Source organism: Coregonus lavaretus (assembly GCF_964263955.1).
Source record: "Coregonus lavaretus genome assembly, contig: HAP1_SCAFFOLD_3714, whole genome shotgun sequence".
NCBI lineage: Eukaryota > Metazoa > Chordata > Actinopteri > Salmoniformes > Salmonidae > Coregonus > Coregonus lavaretus.
Window position 1 is genome coordinate 35,819 of NW_028160373.1, and position 14,182 is coordinate 50,000.

General features: G+C 40.4%; 1 long non-coding RNA gene across 1 annotated transcript; it reads right to left on the bottom strand.

Moving 5' to 3' along the window:
* Positions 1-113: 113 nt before the first annotated feature.
* LOC311121890 lies at positions 114-8,445 on the bottom strand. The gene is made up of 2 exons (XR_014612360.1): positions 7,572-8,445; positions 114-1,595 (listed from the first exon to the last, which is right to left on the bottom strand). It is a non-coding gene; the product is annotated as an uncharacterized lncRNA (long non-coding RNA).
* Positions 8,446-14,182: the final 5,737 nt, after the last annotated feature.

A 14,182-nucleotide genomic window follows, 5' to 3' on the forward strand; every position in this document is an offset into this window, starting at 1 on the left:
TGTGTTCATGTGTGTTTGTGTGTGCGTATACATGTGTTTGTGTGTGTATTATGTTGTAGAAACATTTTACTAGATAATTAACTCAAAAATATCTCTCAAGACATCAGAGCCTGTGAATTTAAGAATTTAGACTTTATTTAAAAAACAAAGCCGAGCCTTTTTCCAAAGAGACAAAGACTGTCCCTTTTTCGCCAAGAGCTCAATTTTATAGCCACATGTACAAACATTCCTAACTTTTTTTTAGTTCGTACCACCCTCTCATTCGATCATTCTATTGGCTGCGTGCCTAGGCCCCTTCTCAAAAGCCCCTTCTTAAAAAACTAATGTAAATGCAAACCAGATGTCTAGAACAACCCCATGGCCTCAGTTTAAAAACCCCTGTAAAATAACACATCATATCCTTAATGTCTATATTCATTATTTAAACATATATCTGGATTATAAAATATCAAACATGTTCATTCTGTTTCACCATTATCATTTCATAATACATTATAAAACATTTATCATTCATCATCCTCTCAGCCCCTGAGATGATGTGCATGTGGCCATGTGTCAGGTCATAAGGTCATAAACATAAAGAAACGCAAACACTAGCTCCATTGTTACTTCTATCTCCACAGCCATCACGTCATTCACATTCCTAAACCAGCTGCAGAAGTTTTCATGAAAAACACATAATTATCTCTGCTCTGAATTCAACTGGCTCTCAATCCATAAACACTCCAAGGCATATAGATTTTCAATTTTACAACAGATCCATGCTTATTACTAATATTATTATTTTACCTTTGCCTACACTTGCCTTCATGATACATAAAATAACACCACATATCCCCCCTTTGGGACATTATAATATTGTCCCATCAATACAAAAATTAATTACTCATATCACAAGTATTATAACAATTAAAATAATCAATATCCATATCTTAATCAATTAATTGCCATGTCAACATCACTAAGCATTAATATTATAAGTTATTCAGATCAGTCAGTCCACTTATAATTTATAATCATAATCAAATGAATTACCCAAAACAACTTAAATGACAATTCTTAATTAGTCACCTTTGTTCCATCATTCAAGTTAAAACTCTCACCTTGGCACATCAATACTGGCTGAATGTACATTTATATTATACTAATTCTAGCATTAACTTCCTCATAACAAGAATTACATCAGATCAGTACCCTAATGCATTGTCCAAATTACTATAAATTTAGTAGTGTATAATACCTCCTTAATCAACATACTACCTCAACTAACACTCCTTCCTCTACCGGCACTCAATCTTCTGGCGTCTTCATTATTCTTCATTATGTTGTTCATAGTTCATCTTGAATTTCCAATAGCAATGTCCCAATTCCAATGTCACACCTGAACCACCACACCTCCACCATCATCCTGTTTTGTCCATGTGCAACCCAGTATATTGCTTTGATTTGATGCAGAAGTGGGTCGGACAGGAACATCTTCAACGCCTTTGTTGTTTCCTCTTCAGCCAAGTAGAGGATTTTTGGTTTTTATTGAGGTTTACACCGTTCTGAGCCAATTGATCTCTGCAATGCATTACGACACCATCCGTTGTAACCTCAGGAAAGGACAGATCATAACAGTTCAGTTGAGTTAATTTCCAATCCAAAACATCCCTAGTAACATCATCTACATGACAAATCATTATGTTTCACATTCTCCCTTGAATTCTTCCCAAATTATATAACCCAATTGTTTTATTGTAACATTCCTATATTTTTCTCATACTCTATTTGACATTAAGTTTCCCTTTCCTTGTTCCTATTCTAACACTTGCTTATACTTCTCTCTTCTAATAACACTTTCCCCTGGAAATCTAACACCAAATACTACATCAAATTGGTTATCTAAGTCTTGGACTGTTCTCCTTATGTCTATGATTCACTTGTCTCTTTCTTTCATTATCTTAAGGTCACACTACCCCATGTGACTTCCCCATACTCTTTGTGCTGGTTTCTCACACACCAATACTATTTAACCCTAGTATTTTAATAGTGATCCCTTCCTGTATTTTTAGTTATGGTTCCTGCCTGTGCAAGAATCTACATTCTACTCCTGTCTATATCCCTTCTATGTCTTGTTCTTCTGCTCTTTATTATTATTCTCAGTACTCCATTCCCCTTATTCTCAGGTAACTAGTCAAGTACATAGAAATCAATGATAAGGATATCTGGTGCGTCTTGGAGATCTGGAATCTCTCAATCATCAGTTCCCTCACTCTGGTACAATGGTTAAGATGATACCCAATACTCCCCTCTATCCGTACCATCGTTGGTATAACCTGGACAACAATATGTAGGTCACTTCTGTTGTTAACCTTCCCCCATCACTAGGATCTCCGGATCAGCCAAAGTCCCTCTCAATCTATCGACATCGGTCTGTGAAAAGTGTCCTTCTATCAGCCTTCTCATAAGGAAACTCAGAGTTACTGCTGCAAAAACACAAGCACAGACACACACAAAAAACAACAATACTACCCAATGGCTGAGGTTGGAACACTCCTATAGTGGAAAACATTAATCTTAGTATCTGTCTCCACCAGTTTTACCATCATTAAGGCAGCCAACAACACCTTTCCAGCTCTTTCTTCTGTAGTCTTTTGCCATCACATAGTCTCCAGGGCACAGAAAATACTCAGATTATCCTACTCAGTTGGGCAGAGTTATCTTCACCCATGAAAATAAAATCTTAAGAACATTGTTAGGTTAGGTGAGACACAATATGCTACTCATGTCCTCTCATCCGTCAAAAGAAGCCTTGAGATTATGAAGCACACCTGCTTCCAGCTTGTTGTAGTCCACCTCTACACCATGCCTCCTATCACAAAAACAAAAATGATTTAACCTAACCCATAACACATTATTACTACTTTCACATCCTTAATACACCTTGCATATTTCCCCACAAAACCATAATAAACCATTAAAACCTCTGTAATCCCAACTTCCCCCCTTGGACACATACATCACATCGTGATTTATGTGTACAAAAACAAAACAAAACAATATTGTCTATTAAACCTAAAATAATAACTAACCTTAAAATGACAACCCTTGAGCATATCTTTACTTAACTGTATTCCATAACACTATTCAATGAATGCTTCTCATTCAGGACTAACTCTCTCACTACATCCTTGTCCTGTTTAGACTCATTTATATATATATAGGATTTTTCCAATTTGTAAACTTCTTCACAATTATCCTTATTTTATCTAACCCCTTAATTCAGCATGCCTCTAGAATTCATAGTGCGGGTGATCAGATCACACTATAAAGCCAGGACAGATTTCAGAGGTCATTGAAATCATTCAATGAATTGTTTCATCCTATAGTATACTACTTCTAACAACCATCAAAACCTTTCATAAATGTTGTAATTCCTTAGTACAGCTCTTTTCAAAATAAATCATACATATTTACTTATCCCTCAGTAAATAACCCCCACATTACATGTGTATGCCCCTTTAAGATATTTCACTTCCATCCTGTCAAAAAAAACCCCAAATAGAAATAAAAATCCTATACAACTAACATTTCATACTAAGTAGTTTGTTTGTGGTTATTTGAACACCATATAGTAAAACAATAACCAAACAAAAATGGCCAGGCCTTATTTATTTTTGTAACTCCCTATGACAACCTAAAAATAAAACTACTTAATTTTACTAACTAGTTCCACCCTAGCCTACATACTTTTCTAACCTCCCAATAAAGAAATCCCCATGTTCCTGGAAGAGAAAGTATACATGTCGTTAACATATAATCATCAATCCAAAGATAGTAATTACACCCAAAACATCATACATATATCCCCAGTCCTATCTCATCAACAATCATTAACCCCAGCATCGATTTTAAAATTGTTTGATACGTCGTGTCCTACTTTACCTTTAACCTAATATTATAGGAGACTCTCATCAATTCTTAAAAGAAAACTCCCATTTAGAAGACACTATATAATAACCCATTTTATTAAGTTAACTCCACCTTCCACTATAAACCTATAACCCCTTTTTAATAATTTAAACGTCGCAAACTGTTGCATCGATGTTTTCTTTTTTTTTTCCCCAAATATAAACTTATTGTTTCATAATCCAAAACCCATAAAAAGATGTCTACTTAATCCATCAAGTCAACAGCAACAACTACCTCCCAAGGTTCAACGTACTATAAACAATTCATCGTTATCTGAAGTAATAAAACATCATCATAACTCACTGCTGTTTAAACAAACAATATAATGTCATAATAGAATGATCAATTATCAAATATCGTTCCTTATTCAACTATCGAGACATGTTCTTCATTAGTTAATCGTCTCCACAAAGCAATACTACCTAATAACATATTCTCATTCTCCTAAATATAAACCAATAAAACATCCAATTCACCAATATGCTATTTCAATTACTATGTTATCCTATCCAACATAGATTGGTAGGACATCTTCCCTATACTGTTATCAACGAAACCAGTAATTCACATCAATACCATCAATGTAAAAGATTTGCTTTCTGTCCCCTACTGGATTCGAACCAGGGACCCTCTGCTCACATTGACAACTTTCACCATAAAAGTACCATTACCCGTCGCTCCACCAGTGCCACACAAAGCATCTACTTCCAGTTCATAGAGCAAATGACGTCACCCAACGAAAACCACACTAGCTTTCACCTCTAACTAGCTAGCAATCTCCTGCCAATAACATTCAACGACCTCCCACACCACGCGATCCCCGTACACCTAACGTACCCATAACGTCCATTATAGCGCTCTCACGTTTCAGCAAGTTTAACATCCACAGAGAAAAAATGGAAATTCTTCAATTTTTCCTAGCAGACGAAATAAAACCACTTTCAAACAGCATTCTGCATTTACCTCTATCATAGGGTTTAAAAACCCCACTTAACAACATTAACCATCCTAAATTGCCATAGTAACGTCATGTTTGGTTCAATATATCTATTACCATATAAGACATTCACTTCTCCATGCGTAGTAACCTATATCCTATTTCTCCTGTAATCAACTAAAATCATAGCCACATAATTAAACCATCACTCCGCCATTACAGAATGAATTAACTATCCTTGCTATGTAAGCTACAAGTAACACCAAACACTTGCTATAGTTTACCTCATATATTGAAATCATCCATTTATCACAATCCAATTTATTTATAGACATATTCCACCATTGTCACTCGTTTAATCTAGCAAAACCTCATTCAATGACTAAAAATTATTACCACGTAGTCTCCTCTCCATACCCGTTAACATTTTAGCAGATGCTCTTTTTCCAAACAACACTCAATTCGTGAGCTCATACATTCCTTTACTTATACTAGCCCCCCTTGGGAATCGAACACCCAACCCTGGCGTTGTAAGCACCGTGCTCTACCAACTGAGCTACAGCCACAGATAAGCGTATAGCGCCCTTTTCTGATAATGTTATAATTGTAGCCTATTGCATTACTTTTGTTTAAAATATACGTTTGTTTAGTCAACAAATCTAGAACCCACTATAAATGGGTGCTTATTCACTCAGCATAATAACCAAAGCTCCTTGCATCCCCTAGTTCACGTAATGAACATACATTATGATTCTACAATTCACCAAATATTCGCATACACCACTGGTGACGCAAACCATAGAATAAAATAATAACAATTAGAATTTTGTCAAATAGATGTTTTCCATCCAACTATTCAAAATTTCTTTAAATAACTATTTCAGCTCGATACAGTCAAACAAGTATAACTCTCTTTTTACCGGAAACTAATTCATGCTTTTAGTAAAATCTATTCACATCCCAACAATAGCCAATAATATATGTATATTAATATTATTAAAATACCTTACTTTCATTCCAGTCTACCTAAACAATTCAAATTATGGCCAAATCTCTTATCCAAATTGCCAGTCCGCTATTCAAATGTAACTGTCCTTTCTGATTTAGACTATAGACACTCCTCCTTTCCCGTTGAATAAGTGAGTCCTTCAGTCTGAAAAGACGCAGGCTACTAGATCTTCCAATCTTATCCTGACTGTTCCTTCAATCTAAACAATCCCAACTATAGCTAAACTATACTTAGAAAACCTAGACTCTGTTCAGCGATGCAAAACCCATGCTTTATCGAAATGACAAGTTAATCCTTTTTTATTCCAATGATAATAGTCAGTAGTATTAGTATCTGGAACATACCACACTTTATCAGAAAATAGTTCTGAAGGACACAGTTCTCACACGCTCAACGTAATCAACTTAGCAGTCAACAAGTCAAACCCCACATTCATTGATTTGGAAACAGATCTAACAACCTAACCAAATGAATTATATATCTGCTTCTGAAATAATAGATTGTTTATTAATATGCTTAATTCTATCACATGTCCTATGTACTCTCTCCCATTTCCACATCCACCTACGTTTTTGAACAAGTCAACACCTATAATTTTATTATTTTACGTAGTCAATTTATCATAATACTGCATTACCTCTAACGTTTCTAAATATATCGTCCAAACATACTCTAACAGATGTATCAAAATACAATGCATAGACGTCATATGACCATACCAATAAACGTGACCTGTTCCTCCAACAGGATTTATTCTACCCCTCCTGGTAACGTGAATTTTCTACACTCAGTTGGTCAATGAATACCCACGCACCATTTATTCTTCTCTTTCCTAAGTGTTTGGGCACACCCTTTCTCCATCAGACAGAAGCTTCAACCAACCTCAAATAGATTTCCTTTCCTTACAGAAAGACTATCTACTTACAGGATTTAATATTATATTCTCACTCACACAGATGAGCAGACCTACTCTATATATAACACTTTATCAAAATTTGGAAGCCCTTGTAGCTATTTAACCCGTTCACCTACTCAGGATGACCTAACTTTTTTTTCCTGATAGACCCTACATAATATTGACATCATCACAACACAGGATGATTCACTACTTACCCGTACAGACCTCTAACAAAGAATTTATCATCAGAGCGGTATCCGTAAGTAATCTTGTCTGTTCAGGCCAATGGAATGCTAATTATAGCCCTCCAAAGCGGTATCCACAAGATTTCTATTTATACTACGCTTTGCTAAGCGACCTGTCAATTCTGCCCTAATTCTTCTGTTACACTTCCTCAACACAGAAAAAGAAGCGGTATTACCCCAGGATTTCTGCCTACCTATACAGTCCTCAAGACGATTAACGTCTAAAGCGGTATCTGCAGGACTTAACCTGTTATTGTCTGATCGCTCAACCAGCCGTACAACCACCCATGTCAAAATGACCCAGACAGAGCAATCAGCAAGATGAATCAACTGAATCAAATGAATCAAATCAATTGAACAGACGGTTCAGACAAACAACAGCAACATGTATTCTTAAATTCAAAAGCTCCTAGTGTCTAACTTTCTGGTTCTTAAATTTGGAGAGACCTACTTGGTATTTCTTTAGATGTTGCCGAGCCCCGGATCGGACCACACAAACTTTATACTATTTTAGTAAGAACTTCTTACCTTTTTAAAAGCGGCCGCTTTTGTTTGTATGGTCCGTCCAAGCCGTTTCACAACTGCAAATACATACCGTCACTGATCCCTATCAAGTCCCTTCGTGGTCGCCAATTATGTTGTAGAAACATTTTACTAGATAATTAACTCAAAAATATCTCTCAAGACATCAGAGCCTGTGAATTTAAGAATTTAGACTTTATTTAAAAAACAAAGCCGAGCCTTTTTCCAAAGAGACAAAGACTGTCCCTTTTTCGCCAAGAGCTCAATTTTATAGCCACATGTACAAACATTCCTAACTTTTTTTTAGTTCGTACCACCCTCTCATTCGATCATTCTATTGGCTGCGTGCCTAGGCCCCTTCTCAAAAGCCCCTTCTTAAAAAACTAATGTAAATGCAAACCAGATGTCTAGAACAACCCCATGGCCTCAGTTTAAAAACCCCTGTAAAATAACACATCATATCCTTAATGTCTATATTCATTATTTAAACATATATCTGGATTATAAAATATCAAACATGTTCATTCTGTTTCACCATTATCATTTCATAATACATTATAAAACATTTATCATTCATCATCCTCTCAGCCCCTGAGATGATGTGCATGTGGCCATGTGTCAGGTCATAAGGTCATAAACATAAAGAAACGCAAACACTAGCTCCATTGTTACTTCTATCTCCACAGCCATCACGTCATTCACATTCCTAAACCAGCTGCAGAAGTTTTCATGAAAAACACATAATTATCTCTGCTCTGAATTCAACTGGCTCTCAATCCATAAACACTCCAAGGCATATAGATTTTCAATTTTACAACAGATCCATGCTTATTACTAATATTATTATTTTACCTTTGCCTACACTTGCCTTCATGATACATAAAATAACACCACAATGGGTGTGTGTGTGTTTGTGTGTGCATATACATGTGTCTGTGTGTGTATGGGTGTGTGTGTGTGTGTGTGTTTGAGTGTGTGTGTCTATATCAGTACCTGTGTACAACTCCATGAACTGAATGTAAGATGTATGTGTGCCATAGAGGTCAAATCCAGACGTGGGTTCTAATAGTATCTGAACTCTTTCAAATACTTTGAGTGTTTGCATTAGCCTACATGTGCCAGATGGGCGGGGTTGACCTTTTTGGGACTATTCTATTGGTCCTTAACGCCAGGCAATCACAGATAAAGATGTTTTGAATCCAGAGTAGGTCAAGTTACAACCCCCCCCCTCTTTTTCTCTCTCCCCCCTTCACTCTCTCTCACTCTCTGTCTCTCTCTCTCTCTCTCTCTCCCCCTCCCACTCTCTCTCTCTCCTCTCCCTTTCTCTCTCTCCCTCCCCCATCTCTCTCTCTCTCTCTCTCTCTCTATCTCCCCCATCTCTCTCTCTCCCCCATCTCTCTCTCTCGCCCCCATCTCTCTCTCTCTCTCTCTCTCTCTCTCTCTCTCTCTCTCTCTCTCTCTCCTCCCCCTCCCACTCTCTCTCTCTCCCTCCCCCATCTCTCTCTCTCCCCCATCTCTCTCTCTCTCTCTCTCTCTCTCTCTCTCTCTCTCTCTCTCTCTCTCTCTCTCTCTCTCTCTCTCTCTCTCTCTCTCTCTCTCTCTCTCTCTCTCTCTCTCTCTCTCTCTCTCTCTCTCTCTCTCTCTCTCTCTCTCACCAGACACACCAATCCCTAGGGCCCCAATCCTTACCACGTCAGTGGTTGGTATCTGTGGGTTGAATCCTAATTTAAGCAGCACACATGGAAGCTATACCTCACATGCACACATAACAGGAGACTCAAACTGACACTAATGCTTGATTTAATGCTTGTTCAGGTTACGAGCAACTATACCTGGGTTCAAATAGTATTTCCTTTCTTTCAAATACTTTATCTGGGCTTGATTGAGCTTGCCTGACAGCAATGGAACTCACAGGTTAGTCTAAAAAAATCTGAACCCCGCCCATCTGGCATTCCAGGCAGGCTAAAGCAACCAATCAAAGTATTTGAAAGAAAGGAAATACTATTTGAACCCAGGTATGGTCACTTGTAACCTGAACATACCCTTAAATCAAGCATGAGTGTCAGTCCGAGTCTCCTGTTATGTGTGCATGTGAGGTACAGCTTCCATGTGTGCTGCTTAAATTAGGATTCAACCCACAGATACCGGACGTGACTTCGTTGCAACAGAAAGTCTGTGCACTCAAATGGCACCCTATTCCCTACGTAGTGCACTACAGCGTATAAGTATGTCTATACAGTAAGTGCTCTACAGTAAGTGCATTACTATACCATATACTTAAGATACAATTATCACATAATATTAATAATATATAAATGTAATGGTAATGTACTGTAATGTAATAGTAATGTACTCATATTATAATATCATATTTCACATAGATCGTTTTTTTAAATGCTAGTGACAGGGTCACAGGTCACACACACATCATTGGCATAAAATGTAAAAAGAGAATAACGTTTTCCAGATTCACCTGACTGGCACATTACGTTTACATTTCAGTCGTTCGTGGACGCTCCTATCTAGAGGGACTTTCAGTTCATTCATTCAACCTAAAGGAAAAATATATATATATATATTTTTAACTAGTCCACTGTTGATTCAGCCCCAACATGTTTTACATGTCAGCAGTCAAGTTTTCAAGATATAGGACATTTCAAGATTTAGGACTCCAGACCAAAGGACAAATTTCCACCGGTCTAATGTCCATTGCTCGTGTTTCTTGGCCCAAGCAAGTCTCTTCTTCTTATTGGTGTCCTTTAGTAGTGTTTTTTTGCAGCAATTCGACCATGAAGGCCTGACTCACGCAGTCTCATTTTACATTTACATTTTAGTCATTTAGCAGACGCTCTTATCCAGAGCGACTTACAGGAGCAATTAGGGTTAAGTGCCTTGCTCAAGGGCACATTTACGTCATTTAGCAGACGCTCTTATCCAGAGCGACTACAAATTGGTGCATTCACCCTATAGCCAGTGGGATAACCACTTTACAATTATACTTGTTTTTTTTTTTTGGGGGGGGGGGGGTAGAAGGATTACTTTATCCTATCCCAGGTGTTCCTTAAAGAGGTGGGGTTTCAAATGTCTCCGGAAGGTGGTGAGTGACTCCGCTGTCCTGGCGTCGTGAGGGAGCTTGTTCCACCATTGGGGTGCCAGAGCAGCGAACAGCTTTGACTGGGCTGAGCGGGAACTATGCTTCCGCAGAGGAAGGGGAGCCAGCAGGCCAGAGGTGGATGAACGCAATGCCCTCGCCTGGGTGTAGGGACTGATCAGAGCCTGAAGGTACGGAGGTGCCGTTCCCCTCACTGCTCCATAGGCAAGCACCATGGTCTTGTAACGGATGCGAGCTTCAACTGGAACCCAGTGGAGTGTGCGGAGGAGGGGGGTGACGTGAGAGAATTTGGGAAGGTTGAACACCAGACGGGCTGCGGCATTCTGGATGAGTTGTAGGGGTTTAATGGCACAGGCAGGGAGCCCAGCCAACAGCGAGTTGCAGTAATCCAGACGGGAGATGACAAGTGCCTGGATTAGGACCTGTGCCGCTTCCTGTGTAAGGCAGGGTCGTACTCTCCGAATGTTGTAGAGCATGAACCTGCAGGATCGGGTCACCGCCTTGATGTTAGCGGAGAACGACAGGGTGTTGTCCAGGGTCACGCCAAGGCTCTTCGCACTCTGGGAGGAGGACACAACGGAGTTGTCAACCGTGATGGCGAGATCATGGAACGGGCAGTCCTTCCCCGGGAGGAAGAGCAGCTCCGTCTTGCCAGGGTTCAGCTTGAGGTGGTGATCCGTCATCCATACTGATATGTCGGCCAGACATGCAGAGATGCGATTCGCCACCTGGTTATCAGAAGGGGGAAAGGAGAAGATTAGTTGTGTATCGTCAGCGTAGCAATGATAGGAGAGGCCATGTGAGGATATGACAGAGCCAAGTGACTTGGTGTATAGGGAGAAAAGGAGAGGGCCTAGAACTGAGCCCTGGGGGACACCAGTGGTGAGAGCACGTGGTGCGGAGACAGCTTCTCGCCACGCCACTTGGTAGGAGCGACCGGTCAGGTAGGACGCAATCCAGGAGTGAGCCGCGCCGGAGATGCCCAGCTCGGAGAGGGTGGAGAGGAGGATCTGATGGTTCACTGTATCAAAGGCAGCAGACAGGTCTAGAAGGACAAGAGCAGAGGAGAGAGAGTTAGCTTTAGCAGTGCGGAGAGCCTCCGTGACACAGAGAAGAGCAGTCTCAGTTGAATGACCAGTCCTGAAACCTGACTGGTTTGGATCAAGAAGGTCATTCTGAGAGAGATAGCAAGAGAGTTGGCTAAAGACGGCACGCTCAATAGTTTTGGAAAGAAAAGAAAGAAGGGATACTGGTCTGTAGTTGTTGACATCAGTGGGATCGAGTGTTGGTTTTTTGAGAAGGGGTGCAACTCTCGCTCTCTTGAAGACGGAAGGGACATGGCCAGCGGTCAAGGATGAGTTGATCAGCGAGGTGAGGTAGGGGAGAAGGTCACCGGAGATGGTCTGGAGAAGAGAGGAGGGGATGGGGTCAAGCGGGCAGGTTGTTGGGCGGCCTGCAGTCACTAGTCGCAAGATTTTATCTGGAGAGAGAGGGGAGAAAGAAGTCAAAGCATAGGGTAGGGCAGTGTGAGCAGGACCAGCAGTGTCATTAGACTTAACAAACGAGGATCGGATGTCGTCAACCTTCTTTTCAAAGTGGTTGACAAAGTCATCCACAGAGAGGGAGGAGGGGGGGGGGGGGGGGGGATTCAGCAGTGAGGAGAATGTGGCAAAGAGCTTCCTAGGGTTAGAGGCAGATGCTTGGAATTTAGAGTGGTAGAAAGTGGCCTTAGCAGCAGAAACAGATGAAGAAAATGTAGAGAGGAGGGAGTGAAAAGATGCCAGGTCGGCAGGGAGTTTAGTTTTCTTCCATTTCCGCTCGGCTGCCCGGAGCTCTGTTCTGTGAGCTCGCAATGAGTCATCAAGCCACAGAGCTGGAGGGGAGGACCGAGCCGGCCGGGAGGATAGGGGACACAGGGAGTCAAAGGATGCAGAAAGGGAGGAGAGGAGGGTTGAGGAGGCAGAATCAGGAGATTGGAGGGAGAAGGATTGAGCAGAGGGAAGAGATGATAGGATGGAAGAGGAGAGAGTAGTGGGAGAGAGAGAGCGAAGGTTGCGGCGGCGCGTTACCATCTGTGTAGGGGCAGAGTGAGTAGTGTTGGAGGAGAGCGAGAGAGAAAAGGATACAAAGTAGTGGTCGGAGACATGGAGGGGAGTTGCAGTGAGATTAGTAGAAGAGCAACATCTAGTAAAGTCTCCTCTGAACAGTTGATGTTGAGATGTGTCTGCTACTCTGTGAAGTATTTATTTGGGCTGCATTTTCTGAGGCTGGTAACTCTAATGAACTTATCCTCTGCAGCAGAGGTGACTTTGGGTCTTCCATTCCTGTGGCAGTCCTCATGAGAGCCAGTTTCATCATAGCGCTTGATAGTTTTTGCGACTGCACTTGAAGAAACTTTAAAAGTTCTTTACATTTTCCGTATTGACTGACCTTCATGTCTTAAAGTAATGATGGACTGTCATTCCTCTTAGCTTATTTGAGCTGTTCTTGCCATAATATGGACTTGGTCTTTTACCAAATAGGGCTATCTTCTGTATACCACCCCTACCTTGTCACAACACAACTGATTGGCTCAAACGCATTAAGAAGGAAACAAATTCCACAAATTAACTTTTAAGAAGGCACACCTGTTAATTGAAATGCATTCCAGGTGACTACCTCATGAAGCTGGTTGAGAGAATGCCAAGAGCGTGCAAAGCTGTCATCAAGGCAAACTGTGGCTATTTGAAGAATCTCAAATATAACATATATTTTGATTTGTTTAACACTTTTTTGGTTACTACATGATTCCATATGTGTTATATCATAGTTTTGATGTCTTCACTATTATTCTACAATGTAGAAAATAGTACAAATAAAGAAAAACCCTTGAATGAGTAGGTGTTCTAAAACCTTTGACCGGTAGTGTACATATTCTAATATCTTATAATATCAAAAGCAGATAGTTAAGTACTAATAAAAAATAATCTACGGTGAAGGATAAGATGGCACATGTATGCACCTTTATTTATTTAATGTATTTATTTATTTGCACATAAGAAAAATACCAAAACGATATGATGAGAATTCAAAGGCAAAATAAATGGTGTTTACATGACAGTATTAGCTATTACCTTGGAGGACCTCCGTCTGCAGACGGGGCAGTCCTGGCTCCCCCCTGACCTCCAGGTCTCATCCAGGCAGGTCTTCCAGAAGCTGTGGCTGCAGGAGAGGAGGACAGGGTCCCTGAAGATAGTACAGCACACAGGACAGGACAGGTCCTCTTCTAGGGGAGAGAGACTGCTGGTTGCCATGGAACACAGGACAGGACAGGTCCTCTTCTAGGGGAGAGAGACTGCTGGTTGCCATGGAACACAGGACAGGACAGGTCCTCTTCTAGGGGAGAGAGACTGCTGGTTGCCATGGAACACAGGACAGGACAGGTCCTCTTCTAGGGGAGAGAGACTGCTGGTTGCCATGGAACACAGGACAGGACAGGTCCTCTTCTAGGGGAGAGAGACTGCTG